This window comes from Lissotriton helveticus, chromosome 4_1, assembly GCF_964261635.1.
Source record: "Lissotriton helveticus chromosome 4_1, aLisHel1.1, whole genome shotgun sequence".
Taxonomy (NCBI): Eukaryota; Metazoa; Chordata; class Amphibia; order Caudata; family Salamandridae; genus Lissotriton; species Lissotriton helveticus.
This window is the reverse complement of record NC_136063.1, coordinates 800356665-800374399: the sequence shown is the minus strand read 5'-3', so window position 1 is coordinate 800374399 and position 17735 is coordinate 800356665. Positions and strand designations below refer to the sequence as shown.

The 17735-nt window shown below is 45.3% G+C and overlaps 1 long non-coding RNA gene across 2 annotated transcripts in view; it reads right to left on the bottom strand.

Moving 5' to 3' along the window:
• The window catches only part of LOC144828875 (uncharacterized), a 778691-nt gene extending 761328 nt beyond the window's left edge, over positions 1-17363 (bottom strand). For both annotated transcript variants that reach the window (XR_013610548.1, XR_013610549.1), the window contains exon 1: positions 16689-17363. This is a non-coding gene — a long non-coding RNA (uncharacterized LOC144828875). The remainder of the gene's footprint in view (positions 1-16688) is intronic.
• Positions 17364-17735: the final 372 nt, after the last annotated feature.

Here is a 17735-nt window from a genome sequence, read left to right as displayed (position 1 = left end):
CGCCACGTATCGTTGGCTTGTACATATGCCGCTAACATGGAGATAGTTTGCGGCGGTGCGCGGAAATGCACATTTTGCCACTAACTAACGTTAGCAATATTTTTCGCTGGTTCTTGAACATATGCCCCAAAGATACAATAAGGTCAAAAATAAATAACCTTCATGGACGACAATTAAGGGTAGCAGTGGCGACCCCTGGCTTGCTCCCTGCGACCCCTGATACCCCTGGCATCATATAAGCAGCCAGAAAGAGTTCAGTAAGCAATATCCATTTTCTGTAAAGAAAACGTGCAGAACAGCTTGTTTTTAAATTACTTAGTAAAGAATTAAGCTTTTTTTCACAGCCCCTCTGTTATCTGAAGGGATATATTTATGGTTTTCCTTCACATGCATTTAGACCTGGCTTTGCTTCAATTTTGCCAGCTTTAGGGTGGGGCAGCATGTTGCCATCCACTGACTGGCAAGCTCAAGGGGGCGCCCTTTACATGAAAGGCTTAGTGAGATAAGAGACGCCTGGCATTTTTCAGGGTATAACAATGGTCTGATGACTTTGGTGGTTAATGTACTTGGTGGAGAGATTTGTGGTTTGTCTAGTCCCAGTGACTCGTGATAAAGTAGCAGCAAGGGAAATGTTCGTGCTACACAGCAGAAGCGTAACAGGCAGATTATAGGTTTGTATTTAATGTAGATAGCTCAGTGAATTGTATTAAAGCACTACATGCAAACTGCCTGCAAGGCATAGGTTTAAAACCTTATTGTTTGTTTCCTCAACCTTTCATTATTCTAAGGTTTTTAAAAAGGGCTTCTTTATGGGTAGTAATACAATGTTATAAGTGTGACAAGCCCAATCATTGCATTGTGCTACGTTTCACGTCCAGAGTTTATGGGGCAGAATTACTACCGCACAACAATGTTACACCACAAAAGCAACAGAGCACTCCAACTCATTCTCAAACACCATCTCCAACACATACACATGCAGACCCATCAAAATGCCTTCTTAGCATGCTGGATGAGGAGCACGATACAGAACAGCTACACGATTGCTATCCTATTACAGCTAATACCAGCACTAAAAACACACCTGCTACACACCCACACAATACTGATCACTCTTCTACAAAACAAAGTCCCACTATCACAAAAGGCCACTATCTACACTGTCTACTAATAAATGCTCGATCCCTCTCTAAAAACAAGCATCACATCTACGACCTTCTCACCGATGCAAAACCAGACATACTATTCATAACGGAATCATGGCTGGGAGAGGATATGGCTCCAGTCCTGCATGAAGCCATTCCTCTAGGCTATCAAATAATCACCCAAAATCGTATAGCCAAAAAAGGAGGTGGTCTAGCTGTTGTATTCAGGCAAACAATACATATCACTAAAATTGACAACATCTCCATAAAGAATTGTGAGGCTCTTCTAACAAGATGCAATCCTACACTGTCTTCCACCTGTAACTTCCTGCTCCTTTACAGACCTCCACCTAGCAAGGCAACATTCCCAGACGCACTTCTAGACACAGTTTCAAATCTGATAACAATACACTCCAACCTGTGCATTCTAGGTGACCTTAACATTTGGTTTGATAAAACCAATATGACCCACCCGAAAACAATAATCACTGGCCTAGACGCATTGAACCTGCATCAGATTGTCCCCAATCCGACACACATCGCTGGACATATCCTAGATGTCATTTTTGCTAATACTGAACTAGTTACCTTTCAAACTATAACTCCAGTCACATGGTCAGACCACCACTTGCTTGCTTTCCAACATAAAACAACACTAAGCAACTCACCTAAAACTACCTTACATCCATCCACCTATCGGCCGTGGAACAAACTCAATTTGGAACACTTGGAAACACAACTAACATTCAGTATAAATCTGGAAACCATAAATTCTGTTCAGAATCTATACGAGTGGCTACAGGAAGCTTTTGACATCCTGATACCACTCAAGACCACAGAACAGAACAAAAGGAAAAAGAGCCTTGGAGAAACATAGAAATAAAAAACATAAAACAACAAATTAGAAAGCTGCAACGTACCTGGTTCAAAACAAACGCCAAACAAGACAAACTTCACCTACAAAAAATTAACAGATTATATAAGTCGGCTATCAAAAAAGCTAAAAAAGGTACTATTCAGACAGAATTCAAAACGCTAAATGTGCAAATAAAGAATTCTATAAAATACTCAATGAATTTCGAAAACCAAATTGCCTAGAAGGAACTCATCCTGTTACTCAAGATTTCACAGACAAACTGGCAAATCATTACAAGGACAAAGCCGACACGTTGGACTCGTACTTACAACAGAAACAAAGCACCAGCACTAACCCTTGTACAAAACAACTATCCAAGAATGCTCTAATCAAGCCTCTCCGTTCCTTCCAACGCATCTCACACGATAAATTTATGGACCTGGTCAAAGCAAGCAGGCCTGCCGGCAGCCCTTCTGACCCCTGTCCGCCACAAACTTTCAAGACAATTCTTTTATCAACCTCTGCTGCCATTCCAGTAAGAAGAATCATCAACGATTCCTTAACTACTGGAATATTTCCAGAAGAACTCAAAAAGTCATACATACGCCCTTTACTGAAGAAAACAAACTTGGACCCGCTGAACCCCGAAATCTACAGACCCATTACAAATGGACCTTTCCTGGGCAAACTGATAGAAAGAGCAGCGTTCGCCCAGATGTCCCACTTCATTGAAGAGAATGACATACTTTCAGATTTCCAAACAGGATTCCGTCCGGGAAGAGGCACTGAATCTTCCCTCCTTGCCATCTGGGATGACCTAAAGAATACAGTTGACCGCAACGGGGTTGCTGCGCTACTCCTCTTGGACCTCTCAGCAGCCTTTGACACGGTTGACCATGACACTCTAAAACAAAGACTTTATGAAGCCGGCATAGAGGGAACTGCTCTAGACTGGATCGCGTCCTACCTTCGAAACAGAACTAATGTCATCCACACCCCACCTTTCTCGTCCAAACCGTACTCCACACAAGCAGGGGTCCCTCAAGGTTCTATCATCTCGCCCATGCTTTTCAACATCTACATGAAGTCTTTACCAGTACTGATCAATAAATTTCACCTCACGTGCTACAACTATGCAGATGACACGCAAATACTCCTTCAACTGGAATGCCCCAAAGACATTGGAAAATCACCAATTTTCAGCTGTCTCAGAGCCGTGGATCAGTGGATGACTTGGAGCCATCTCAAATTGAATGCTTCAAAAACTGAAATACTCACGTGTGGCGATTGGAAAAATTACAACCCGCTTGCCGCATGGCCTGATGAACTGGGATCACTGCCTAAAGTATCAAAGGAAGTAAGAAACCTCGGAATGACCATGGACTCCAAGCTGTCGATGAATGTCCAAGTAAATAAACTAGCAAGATTAAGCTTTGCTACTATAAAAACGCTGCGACGAATTTTCCCTCATTTGGGATTTCCACACAAGGTCCAAGCTACCATCTCCCTTGTTCTAGCCAAACTCGATTACGCCAATAGCCTCTACCACGGATCACCTTTAACGACCATGAAAAGACTACAACGGATTCAGAACTCGGCTGTCAGACTACTCTTGCATATCAAACCACGAGACCACATCTCCCCTGCCTTGAAAGTCCTGCATTGGTTACCGGTTGCCAGAAGATCCACGTTCAAGCTGCTTTGTATTACCCACAAAGCAATACATGGAATAGGACCACTCTTCATCAGGAATAAAATCACCAAACACATTCAACAAAGGAACCTATGCTCTAAAGGAGCATCTCGCCTCAAAATCCCACCATACAAGAAAAAAACAATGGGTGGCACATCCTTCTCTGTTCAAGCAGCCAAACTATGGAACTCTTTACCCCCCAACATAAGATCTACCGACAACCACCTTAACTTCAGAAAACTACTCAAGATCTGGCTCTTCCCCACATAAGCACCATACGGAAATAGAAATTTACAGCATATCCCTCTATATATAAGCATTTGTTTTCACTATAGATATGTATCTATCTTTGTGTATTACTTTATAAAACATGTAAAACAATTATGTTGTTAAGAGAAGAAAAAAAATATTAGTAATAATAATCATCAATAAATAAAAATCATTTTTGGTCTACATGTACATACTTCCATTGCACATCTATGTACCTTCCATGTACTTGGATCTGTGTGTCTGTTACTTTTCTCCTGAAAAAAAGCATATCCAATGCACTACCCTATCTCTCATCCTGTGCCTCTATCAATATATTTAATCTAAATATACTTACTTTTTTATGTATCTATATACTTTTAATGTACTTATGGATCTATATACTTATCTCTTTCTTCTAATTTAGCATTTCCAATGCACTAGCCTATTTCTCAGCCTATACTTCACTCAATATATCTTCTAGCCCAACCTTCTGACTCCTCTCAAACTTCTTTCTACTACTCCTTCTAATGCACTACCCTATCTCGCATCCTATAGATCTATCAATATATCCTCTACATCCACTCTCTCATTTATCCCAAACCACATACCACTACTATGATTGCCAAAATAACCTTTTCTAGACTCTCTCCTGCTCTACCCCTCCTTGCATCATCTGACACCTCTTTTTACTACACCTATCCCCTAAAACAAACATTTCTAAACTCTCCCCTCTGACTCCTTCCCTCGAAAACTCCTTTTTACTCATCCAAAAGCCTCTTCCTACTACTAATGACTATAAAAACAAAAGAAATTTAAAAAAAAATCTTTCACTCTTTTATCCCTCCATTATCCTTTTTCAATAAAAATTAAAAGACTAACATGTTTCACTTCTCAAATTCCATATTCCATATTCAACTATACTAATATACTGCCCAAATAACTGAATAACATATCTACTACTCAAATTACTTCATATTTATACTATACTAATTTTCAACACTAATCCTTTATGGGTTCCGGAGTGGCGTGCTACTCGCCAGAAAAGCGCTTCAACGCCCATCAGGGGTAACAAGTGCTATATGAATGCAAATCTTTCTTCCCCTTTTATCCATCCGCTATCCTTCTCACTCCAAGTAACAGACTAATATCCACCACTGAAATTACCTCATATTTCACTATATTAATTCACCACTAATCCTCTATAGGCTCCCTGAATAGCATGCGTCAACAAGCGAGCGATAGATAAATACAAACCTTTGTCCTACTCTATCCTTCTGCTATCATTCCAAATCCAAATAACTGATTAACCTATCCACCACTTAAAATGTACTTGCATGTTTCACTATACTAATTCAACACTAATCCTCTGTGGGTCCCGGAGTAGCGTGCTACCCGCCGAAAAAGCGCTTCGACGCCTCGTCAGGGGTAGTAACGCTATATAAATGCAATTACAATACAATACAATACAATACTAGCAGTCTGCGCCTAATTTGCATCACAAAAGTATTTCAAACCTGTGTTTGGGTTTTACTTTTCAGTGCAAATCTTGAATTGTGTTTGGACAATAGCCTTGAAGTAACATAACATAGCACTATGCAGTACTTTGGATCCAGGAGGCATACCATGGGTGGTACATAGATGTTCTCACCTATCCATGGATATTGACACAAATTCCTACCTACTGACTTTTGTTGAAAGGGATTTACATTAAAAAGTATGCCTCCTTGTGGCAGGTGTAAAGTTGGAGAAAAGATTTATTTTCCCCAAACCTTTCCAACTTTGCATTTGTACTGCACTGTACACAACACATGCAAGGTGGCAAAGTGTTAAAGTTTACTTTGTCAAAGCATAGAACTAGGCACTGAAAAGGTACCCTTCAAGTATAAAACCTATGTTTGACATCACATACACATCCTTGATCAACGGTGCAAGGGTGAGTGCATTGGTGTAAGGCAGTCTAAGGTAAGCCAGCACTGGAGAAGAGCACAACTGTACCATATCTAACTAGATATGGTGCAGTTCTGCTCTCCCCTTTTCACGCAACACAGCACACAACTTTGGTTACTAAACTGCCTGAAAACCTAGGAAATCTACCTCTTCATTTCTTCAGAACAAGCACTCTTAACTTATTATGTCTATCAGTATGGATTAAGGGTTTTTTGGACTAGCATGGGCATATGCTAATTTATAAATAAGTAGATTTGTGTAGTTTTATGTATATTTTTGTTTCTGTGTACACCGTGGCTTGTCATTTTTGCCTGTTTGTGTGTACATCTATTGAATTCTCTATTCACAAGGTTTCAAAAACATTAAATACCTAATTCTCCTGATGTTTAAACTTACTGTTTATGCAGGACGCCCCCCCCCCCAATACATTTTTGGAGAGAGATAGCCTTTTGGCAAAAAGGTACAGGGCAGAAAACAAACAACAAAAAAGTGATCCCTTTTGCACAATCAATCTTGTATATCTCAACCACTGAATTCACCGTATTATGGGATTTCATCAATACCCCTCGCATACATATCACTTCCTATACACTGAGTATTGATTAATGCAAAAATTTCTCCCTTTATTTGTAAAAAAACACAATTAAAAGCCAGTTCCTACAGATCTGTTCAGTTAAAATCTCTAGAAAACACAATTACATTTCAAAATTTTCCATAGAGTAATATTTCGTCACAGTGTATCGTAAACAATATTTACAACCAATGATAAAAACAATATATTATCTGATTGTGTCTGAATAAAACAGGTTTTTGACACAATATCAGTGCTATATGACCAAAGTTATCACTGTAGCATTGGAATACTATCAGTGATCCTCATTTATTCAGGTTATATCTATAATTATACCGATTCACCTGTTTTCCCGAGCAGAGTCAATTTATAAAAATATCAAAGTTTATATCACACACAAATCACATATTATCAAATCATGAATCACAAAAACATGTCGATGCAGCATTTTGGTGGTGTGTTTTCGATTTGCTCCCCCCTCTTCAGGGCAAAATGATAAAATCAATCAAGGCATCTGTTGAGTCATTGAAAATGTCCTCTTCTTGATTAACACAGTTTTACTTTTTATATCTACTTTATTTTCCTTATCATCCAGATGACCATCAGTGATAATTACTCCTGTCATCTGGTTCACCATTGAATAGTCAGTCCTGAATTGTGGAGCTTTACTCTTGTAATTTCTATTCGTTTTCTTTCGTGTTAACCAGCGGTCTCATATTTCTTATAAATCGCCTTAATAGTACATTTATAGGCGATTCTTATTACTTTTATGTTCCTCTTTGTATACATACTTTATTTCTTTTGAGTCTCGGATTCTGGTTGTGTTCCCGTCATATTGATCTGGACACCATAGGTCAAACCCGGGAATGTTCTCCACTCCACACCTGTTTGTTGCACAAACTTGCAAATAATAAGCCAGCCCAATCACCACACATGTAATGAGATGCACACAAATGTTTGATGTGTCACTTTTCTAACAGTGATGGATGCACCATATTGTATTAATCCAAAATACATTTTTTACACACAAGCTGCTCTTCATACAATTCAATGCACTGCAACTACACTTTGCCCTCTGGTTCATGACTCTAAGGTGGCCAGTGGCATGAGGAGTCCTGCGGTGCAGACCTTTAGGAAATCACTATGAGTACTCTCTTTTTAACCCTGACCCTTTTTGTCATATTTTGGCAACATTTCTAGAACTTTGTTGATAGAAAAATAGCTCAGCGGGCTGAATTCTGTCTGTGTGAAAGGTATGTCCTCTCAATTGCAAACTCTTGCCATCTCACTCATCACACTACTATAATTAAATCCACAGATGGCTATTTGGTTTGTGGAGCGTGCTATGTACATTATGTACATGTTTAGTGCATATAAATGTACACTAATATTATTGGTGGTGTGTGTTATATACATACCAATATTTAATTTAGTGCACATCACACCATAGTATCATAATTATCGGAGCATTTTGTATGTCTATGATATATAAATCAGTGAGCAATCCACCATTTTCATGAGCACATACATACATGTTAAGGGCAGAACCAAAAGAATTTCACATTTGGTGAGACCTGAAGGCCCTAGTATTTTTTTTTATTATTTTTTTTTTATTTATCATTTTAGCAACAGAAAACCACAGTACAGCTGGGAAGTGTGCATATATTCCTTTCTCAGATAATGCAATAGACAATTAGTGTGTTGCAGTTACATAAACAAGCATGTATATCGTCAGGAGTGAAAACACCAGTTAAGTCGAAGCAATACATCCATAACATCATTTATATGCAGCATTAACACCATCGCTCACAATGTGAGGCATCTATTCCGGTACCCAAGACCCAGCAGTGGCTTCTACCTGCCTATCCTGAGGCAAGCAATGTAATGTGCAAGGAACTTTGTATACATCATCGTGTGCTTATTCAGCATCAGACTGCGTCAGCATATATGCGGTGTAAGGTCCCCAGATATCCCGTGGCCGAGACGCTGACGGTAACCCCTCAGAATAGCAGGTAAGTTGGTCACGGCAGTATGCCAGGTCCTGCAGCCATTGATTCAGCTTAGGCGCCGGCCTTCCACCCCAGCATAGGGCGACTCTGCGTTTGGCTAATTGCAAAGAGAGCACCACCAATTTGCACACTCCCACTGGGACTTTGGAAACTATCTCCAACAGACATACCTTAGGATCACACCCAATCTGAGCACCTGTCATAGCAGACAGCACCTCGGTCACGCCCATCCAAAATGCAGATATTCTAGAGCAAGCCCATGCCAAATGTACAAAATCAGATCCCTCCGCACTACAACGCACACAACAATGAGAGTCCCTGAGGCCATATTTATGCAACTGTGCAGGCGTGTAGTACATCTGGAGGAGATATTTAGAATGTATGAGCTTGAAATTGCCATTGACCTCAAAACTCCCAGTCATTCTACAGCATTCCTCCCATTCTTCATCTGTTAGCGGTTGTGGAAGGCCTTCATACCATTTATCTCTGGAGTGGGACACTGCGGCCCCCTCGTCCAATTGCGAGGCATGATATAATCGGGAGACCAATTTAGTTCTATCATTGGCTGTATAGAGAAACTGCAGCGCCCCTAAGGCAACTGGCTCTTCAGAAAAGGCCGGGTACAAACTACGCATGGCGGCCCGGAGTCTGGAATAGATAAACGTGGCCATAACGTCATTCCCCCCATCTTTTAAAATGTCCTGCAGCTTGATGAATGTCCCACCGACAAAGACATCTCCCATGGTCTGTACCCCGGCAGTCTGGAGTATCTTAAGTGCCCCTGCTTCGCCCGTCACTGATATTTTGGCATGATGCAACAAGGGCATCACAGGAGCGTACAATGGTAGCCACCCAGCTCTTTTCCCCAGCTCTGCCCATGCTTGAGCCGTACATTGCACTGTATCAACTTCACCTTTGTCGTACACTGAGTGCAGATTCACTATCATAGCCTTAAGGGGCAATGGATGTACCGCGCTAGCCTCAACCGCCACATGTGGCGTGAATGGCGTCGCCAACTGCCAATAAGAAGCAAAGTGTGCCTGTGCACAAAGATAATATAAGTGCATGTCCGGTATCGAGAAGCTACCCAGTTCATAGGGCTTTGTCAGCGTTTCCCATCCTATGCGGGGTTTCTTACCCCTCCATGCGAGCGTGATTAGTAAAGAGCGAAGCGTCACGAAAAAGTGGCCCGTCAAGATAATCGGGACATTAACAAATAAATATAAAAACTTGGGCAGCACCACCATCTTGATCAGCGCAACTCAGTCCGCGAAAGACAAGGGTAGACGTATCCACCGAGATACCTGATCTTCCAGTTTTGACACCGCCACCCCATAGTTAGTCCTAATAACTTCTTTCGGGTCCCGATGCACCCAGATACCAAGGTACCGTACAGGATCAGATGCCCACTCCAAGGGGAAGTTCAGCACAAACGGTGAGGTACTTTGCGTGAGCGGTAATATTATGGATTTAGCCCAATTAATGGTTAAGCCTGAGAACCATTCCAAAACGGACATACTCCCGAATGACCTGTTCGTCAGCATACATTGAAACTGCTAATGGCCATTGAAATTGGAGCGCTGAACTAGCATGCCTCTGCCGCAATACACATGCCAGTGGCTCCAGCACAAGGGCAAACAACAAGGGCGAGAGCGGGCACCCTTGTCTTGTACCCCGTTGAATTAGAAAGGCCTCCGAGACATGCCAGTTAACCCACACACGAGCCACCGGGTCCGTATAAAGTAATTTAATCCAGCTAGTGAAAAAGAAGGGCACCCCGATGCGGTGGAGCACTGCGAACATGTATTGCCATGCGATCGAATCAAACGCTTTGGCAGCGTCTAACAGACCCGCTGCCGCCAGTAGTTCTGGTTTAAGCAAGTGCAGGACAGCAAATAGGGCTCTCAGATTATGGGCTGTGGACCACATTGGAATAAACCCTGATTGGTCCGGAAGAACCATAACATTAAGCAGTAGGCGCAGCTGGGTCGCCAGAACCTTGGCAAGAATTTTCACATCGACGGTCAGCATACTCCTTGTAAAACTCAGATGGAAGACGTTCAGTGCCTGCTGCCTTCCCATTCGGCAGGGCGGCTATTGCATCTTTAATCTCGTCTGCACTCAAATGGTGCATTAAGAAGTCCTGCTGTCCCTTTGACAGCCAGACCAAGGCCACATAATCCAGATATTGTGCAATTTCTTCCTCACTAGCCGTGTTTCTACGCCCGTACATTGCCTTGTAATACTGAACAAATTGTCCCAATATATCAGCAGTGTCTGTCATGGACCAACCCTCCTCTGTAAGTTACTGAACTCCACAATACCTAGCCCATGGCTCTGTGATCCTCTCAGCCAACACACGCCCCGGTCTGCCCCCCTCACTATAGTGCAGAGCCTTGCTTCGTCTTGCCAAATGTCTCACTTCCTGCTCAGCCAACTCATTGTATTCATCCACTTTCAGTCGTATAGCAGCCAGGAGAGCCGCAGCCAGCGCCTCCGCATACTGACTCTCCAACCCCGCCAAATCACGCTCCAACCGTCCCATAGAGTCACGCAAGGACTTAAGCACCCCCGCCTGCAGGCCTATGCACGCCCCCCTGATGGTCACTTTGAATGCTTCCCAAGTGGTACCCATACCTTCCACTGACCCTGTATTCTCTGCAAAATAATTTTCAATAGCCTCCTGTTTACCTTCCCGAAACACTAAATCTAATAAAGCTGAGGGCTGCAGCTTCCATGTAAATGGGGCAGGAGCGTAAGCAGGAAGGAACGTGTCAAGCAAAACAGGCACATGATCTGACAGTGTGCAGGGTAAATGCATAGCCTTCGCTACCCACGCATTAACATCACGTGTCGCCAACCAGTAGTCCAAGCGGGACCATGTGTTATGCGCATACGTGTAACATGTCCCCTCCCTAACACCAGGGTGCCTCAGCCGCCACACATCCACAAGTCCCAAATCACAAATACCATCCCGCACCACCCGCGACATGAGCAATGTTGCACGGCTTCCTGTCGATCTCATGATCTAACACCACATTCAAGTCCCCCCCACATATAATGGCAGATGCCGGCAGGGCATATACATTGTTCCACAGTACAGTGTAAAACTCAGGATCATCTATGTTTGGTCCATACACATTTATCATAATGATCAATGTTCCACACAGTTTGCCTTGCACTATTATGTACCTGCCCTCTTTGTCAATTTCCTCATGCGTGCTCACAAATGGGACATTCTTCTTTATCAATATCATGACCTCCCTTGCATAAGAAGAATATGAAGAAGCCAGGCGCACCCCCGCCCATTTTCTGGCTACAAATGCCGCAGTATGCCCCGTGAGATGCGTCTCCTGCAGGAAGACAATCTGAACATTATGACAATTCAAATATGCCAGTACCTCCCTAGTCTTTTTCGGGTTATTCAAACCCCTAACGTTCCAAGTATTCAAGTGATTTTACCTGCTCTATCCATCAAAGTACAGAATGAAGTAATCTGCAACAAAAGGAATGAAATAGCACACCTTCAGATACCGTAGATGAAACTGGTTAGCACCCAGGCCACAGCTGTACTCATGAAACATCCCCAAAACATTCACCCCGTCCCCCCCCAGCACCAGAGCATTGTAAAGAACAAACTCAACTTCCCCTTCCCCCTCCCACTTCAGCACCCCAAGCGTGCCAAAGCCTCCCCCGAACCCTACCCATCACCCCCCTCCCCCCAAAAAATACAGGCCATTTGTGGGGTACACCCATATGTGGGGGGCGTAGAGACAAAACACTCCCACTTTGGCAGGAGTTGACCACGCATTAATAACAGAATACAGCAAACATCCCATACATAACAAACACACAGCTTCCACTGCGACGCTAGGCTTGCCAGCCATGCACTTTGGAAGAAACTTAAAGGCCATACAATGGAATGCAAAGAAGGACCTTCGGACTTGGACCCCAGTCCAGTCGTAGCAGATATACTACCAAGGTGTCTAACCCCCACTGAGGTCCCATGTACTTGTGTATGTCTACATGCCCCAAATAACAAGTGTCATGTACCGGCTACTCTGTACCAAATCTAATCACAGAGCAATGTAGGCAAACAACCCAACAAATGTCTCATCGTAGTCCGGAAATAGAAGTGAGAAAGCAAACATAACAGAGATGGTATATCATCCCCAGAGTCCAGCCTTGTAACCACCACCTCCTCCAGTTGTCCGTCATATCTCTTGTGTCACCTCATTTCATTGTGGACCAAAAACGTCCTACAGGCATAAGGAGGCCAGTGAGCATTAAAGACCATAGCCATAAACCATACTCACACACGATGAACAGGCATAGAGTGAACAGTGCACATCGTGGCAGTCAAAGTAGAAAAGGACAACACCAAACCACTTGCCAGAGTCCAAGACGCCGACCGATTCACCAGCCAGCCGAGTTCCACGTTACTCCACCTCCTCCAGCACTGCCTCAGAGTCTCGCCTCCGCCGTTTCAACTGCTTAGCATGTTCCATGGCCGCTTTTGGCGAGAAGATTTTATTATCCTCAACAGACCCAAACCTCAATCGGGCCGGATACAGCATGGCATACAGAAAACCTTCATTTCTCAAAAATTGCTTGACCGCTCCGAACTCACTCCGGGCTGCCTGGACTGCCACCGTAAAATCCGGGAAAAAGGCCAGCGTGTTACCCTGATGTACAATGGTGCCCCTCTCCCTAGCCAGGCGTAGGATAGTATCTCTGTCCCTGTAATTCAATACAGGGGCAATTATAGGGTGAGGAGATGCCCCCGGAACAGGCCTAGCCGCTAAGGAACGGTGTGCAGGCTCCACAATAAACATTTTGGATAGCTGTTCCATACCAAAAATGTCAGGGATCAAGCGCTCTACAAAAGTCCCCATTTTGCCAAATTTGGTGATTTCTGGCAAACCAGTAATTCAGAGGTTATTGCGCCTAGAGCGCGCCTCCAAATCCTCTTTTTTAGCTTGAATCAGGGCCAGAACCTTTTCCATATTGAGGGTTTTGTCCGCCACCGTACTCAAGCCATCCTCGGACGCCGACACTCTCTGCTCCAGCTCCCCCGAGCGCCGTCTGCTTCTCGAGCTGCGACGACATATGATCAAGTCTATGGTTCACCGCCGCCATCGTGCCCTCAATAGATTGCAACATGCGTTGCATGGCCATTAGCGTGGTCTCTAACGTGGGGGGAGTATCCACCTGCCTATCTGCTTCAGCGTCGATGGCCGCGTTTTGAGCATTCGTAGGGTTTTTAGCGCTGTTCAAAGTTCAGGCGCGGCTGGGATTTGTCAGTCCTTCCCATCTTTGGTAGGCCCTACACAAGCCTGGTGCAGCACAGGAAGACGACAGCGCCACTGGGGGCCAGAATATGCAAACACAGGCTAGAAGCCCCTCTCCACTCAAAAGGCAGTCGCAGCAGGCCCCGCGCGATAATTTCGTGGCAGAGTGATGGCTCCTAAGTACAAAAAAAAATCAATGTACAGTGCGGGTCCCCTAGGTGCACCAGGCGGAATATGCAGATGTGCTGTGAGGCACATGGGCCCACAACATGATATTTCTCAGTTTCACTCTATTTTGCTTAACACAACCCCCAGTGAATTTCCCCCAACAAGCTCCCAAACAGCCACCCTTGATAAATGGCTGATACAGGCTAGCGACGTGGTTGCCCCGATAAGAGTCGTTAAAACCAAACGTCTGCACGACGCTCAGCGTTGGTTTACTGACCAACTTAAACAGAACAAATTAGCTCTCAGACAAGCTGAGCGCAGTTGGAGACGCAACTACGATCCCCTATTAAAAACCACCTATATGGACCTACTAAAATTGTATAAAAACTCTATTCTTTTGGCCAAAACTTTCTATTTTTCACAGAAAATTCTCAGTTCTGCCTCCAAAACTAAGGACATCTTCTCAATCGTTGGAGAACTCTCTTTGCCTGACCGTATCACTGCGCAACCTCAACCTTCACAAGCTCTTTGTGATTCACTCAATTCATTCTTTATTGAGAAAATCTCTATTAAAAACAATATCCCTTCCCCTTCTCCTTCCAGCGTCTGCTCCTTACCTCCCATGAATCCCTGCTGCCTGTCCGAATTCCCCCCCTATCTCCCAGACTCAATTCACCTCCTTGTTACACGCAGTCAGTTCTGGCTCCCCTAACGACTGCTGTCCCCCTCAAATTCAGAAAAACTGCTTTTCTGGTCTGCCCAGGTCCCCCCCTGGCTCTCCTTAATGATTCGCTTGCTACAGGCTCTGTCCCCGATGCTTTCAAACAAGCTGTCGTTGTACCTATACTTAAAAAACCTGGTACTGATCCATCTGTTTTGAGCAATTACCGGCCTATCTCCCTCCTTCCCTATTTGGGGAAGGTCTTGGAGACTTATGTCACCCGATGCCTCAGCGCATTCATTGAAAAGTCTTCCTTTCTCGATGACCAGCCCATTCTACCGAAGCTGTCATCGCGGCTGTGATGGATGCGTTGAGACAAGGTGCTGACAGGAACCTCACCCAAGCCCTGGTCCTATTAGATCTATCTGCAGCTTTTGACACGGTCGATCACGATATCTTGATCGACCGTGTCAGAAATGCGGGCATCCAGGGCTTGGCTTTAACTTGGATTAGTTCTTTCTTATATCAACGCTCTCAATCGGTTCATCTATCCACCTTCTCTGCTCCCTTCTCTTCACTCTCCTGTGGTGTCCCTCAAGGCTCTGCTCTCTCGCCCCTTCTATTCAATCTCTATATGCAACCTCTTCTAGCTCCCCTTCGTCATACTCCAGTAACCATCCTTAATTATGCGGATGACTTACAGCTAATTTTCCCCATCGACTCTTCCCCTGCCTCTCGTACCAACTTTCAGTCCACTATGCTTACCATCTCTGAGTGGATGCACTTCAGCCAACTGAAGCTCAATCCCAGCAAGACAGAGCTCGTATTGACAGGAGGGTCCTCCAACCCTTGGGATTCCAGTTTTTGGCCCCAATCTCTTGGCCCCCCACCCTGTCCCGTCGATACCGTGAGGAGCCTTGGCGTGATTATCTCTAGCGACTTGTCTATGAGACCCCAAATCAACGCCATCACTTCTGCATGCTTCTACCATCTGCGCAGAATTGGCAAAATCCGAAGGTTCCTCACCACAGAGGCTCTTATACTTGTGATCATGGCCCTTGTCATCTCCCGTATCGACTATGCCAACTCCCTATATGCTGGGATCCCTGCCTACCATCTTAATCGGCTCCAGCTGGTGCAAAATCAGGCGGCCAGACTGGTCTTCCAACAGCCTAAACACCAACATGTCTCGCCCCTGTTGAGGAGACTGCACTGGCTCCCGGTAGCCTCTCGATGTATTTTCAAACTGGGATGCACTGTCTTTAAGTCACTTACTGGTCTTGTTCCTGCTTTCACCTCACGTAGCCTTAAGCGCCACATTCCCTCTAGGAATCTTCGATCTTCCGCTCACAACCTTTTAACTATTCCTAGGTTCAAACGGAAAAAACATGGCGGCTCTTGTTTTTCCTTCCTTGCTCCCTCTACCTGGAACTCCCTTCCCTCCACCATCTGACTTTGTCCTGATTATATATGCTTTCGTAAACTCCTCAAAACCCATCTCTTCCAGCTAGCCTACAACTAAACCCCTATGCTTCTTTCCCTGCCTTGTCTCTGAGCGCCATGAAACCAATTGGTGACCGTGCACGGTACAAAACCTTTTAACATAACAACAGAACCAGAGGCAGATTCACCCCCAGCAGCTCACTTGCAGGGCACACCTCCCCCGGGCCAATGCCAATGTCCTCCGTGCCAAGGAGCAGTGCCCTGCACCGCCTCCAAGCCCCAAGAGCGCCACCACGTTCAGGGCCCAGCGCAGCGAGGGCCACACAATAGCTCCAGGGGACTCTAGCAGCCATGTAGCGCCACAATATCAAACAGAAAGCGCAGTGCCACACTAGGCCGCCCGCCAGTCGTCCAGTCCACGGGCCGATATGCAAGGCTCAGTTCAATAGCATATCCCCACCACTGGGCCGCAACTCCAAGAAGGTGCTAGGGGGATGGCACCAGCGCCGTCCACACAGCCCCTAAGAGGCCTCCTACGCCGCTCCTGGTCCTCCGACCCAGCACCCAGCGCCGCCCGCACCTGCCACAGCTCACAGGTGCGAGACCCAGCCCTCCTCCGCAACCTTGGGCCGCCCCAGGCCCTGTCCCCACTTACCGCCGCCGGCGCAGGCAGGCACCCAGCACCACAGCCGTCCTCGCCGCTCCTCCCAACAGATCTGCACAGCAGGGCAGGGGCCTCCAGTCAGCTTCTCCCGCTGCGCCTCAGTCTGCCGCCTCAGGCAGTCGCAGCGGCGACCTGCCCCTCTCCGCGCTCGGCCACTGACAGGGCCACGTCGCAGCCGTCACCGCTTCTCAGGCACCGCAGCCATCCGCGCCAGCCACAGGAGCGGAAAGGACGAGAAAGCAGCACAATGTCGTTCCAGCGGCAGCAGGGCCCACTACACACCAGCGGCCGCCATACAATGCGGCCCTGAGGGCACTATCCTCACTCACAGTCGGCCGGTAAGAGGGCTTAGCCACGCCACAAACTCCGCACAAGTGTTCAGGAGGCAACCAAATATCTGCGCCAGCAGGCAACAGGTCTCTCTGGTAAGGGATGCAGCAGATTTTTGACGGATAGATGCTTGGTCAGGCAGAGTCTCACATCGGTGCGGTCATCTTGCCGTGAGCCCTCTAGCGCCCCCCTGAAGGCCCTAATATTAACCTGTGCGTAGACTGGTTGTGAGAGGGAGGAGATCCTGCACGTATACTCTTATGTGGCTGCAATTGGGCACGTGATGGTATGATAACTGCTCCTGAGCAAATAATGGTTGTGCCAGGCCATTTGAGGATATACTTGGGAATGTGACGATAGTACTGCTGACCAATGATTGCCTTGCACTTCTTCTATCATATTTGCACCTTTGCCATACCATGGCAGCACTCTATGGGATGTAATTTAAATAGATTTGTTTTCTCTTTTAGTGTCTTTTATCTCTATTTCATTTGTATTGCTTTTATGATGTGTGTTTTTGAAGTTAAGACATGTCAATTCCTGTAATATCAACAGTGTCAACGGTCGAGACATAACTTCCTGTGAGGTTATCAGGGTCAAAGATCAGGTGAGGTCACTTCCTAAGAAGTCATGAGGGGTGGAGTCGTGGAGTGTGATGTCACTTCCGCTACCAGTGGCATTTTGCTCACTCGATATCCATGATAACCC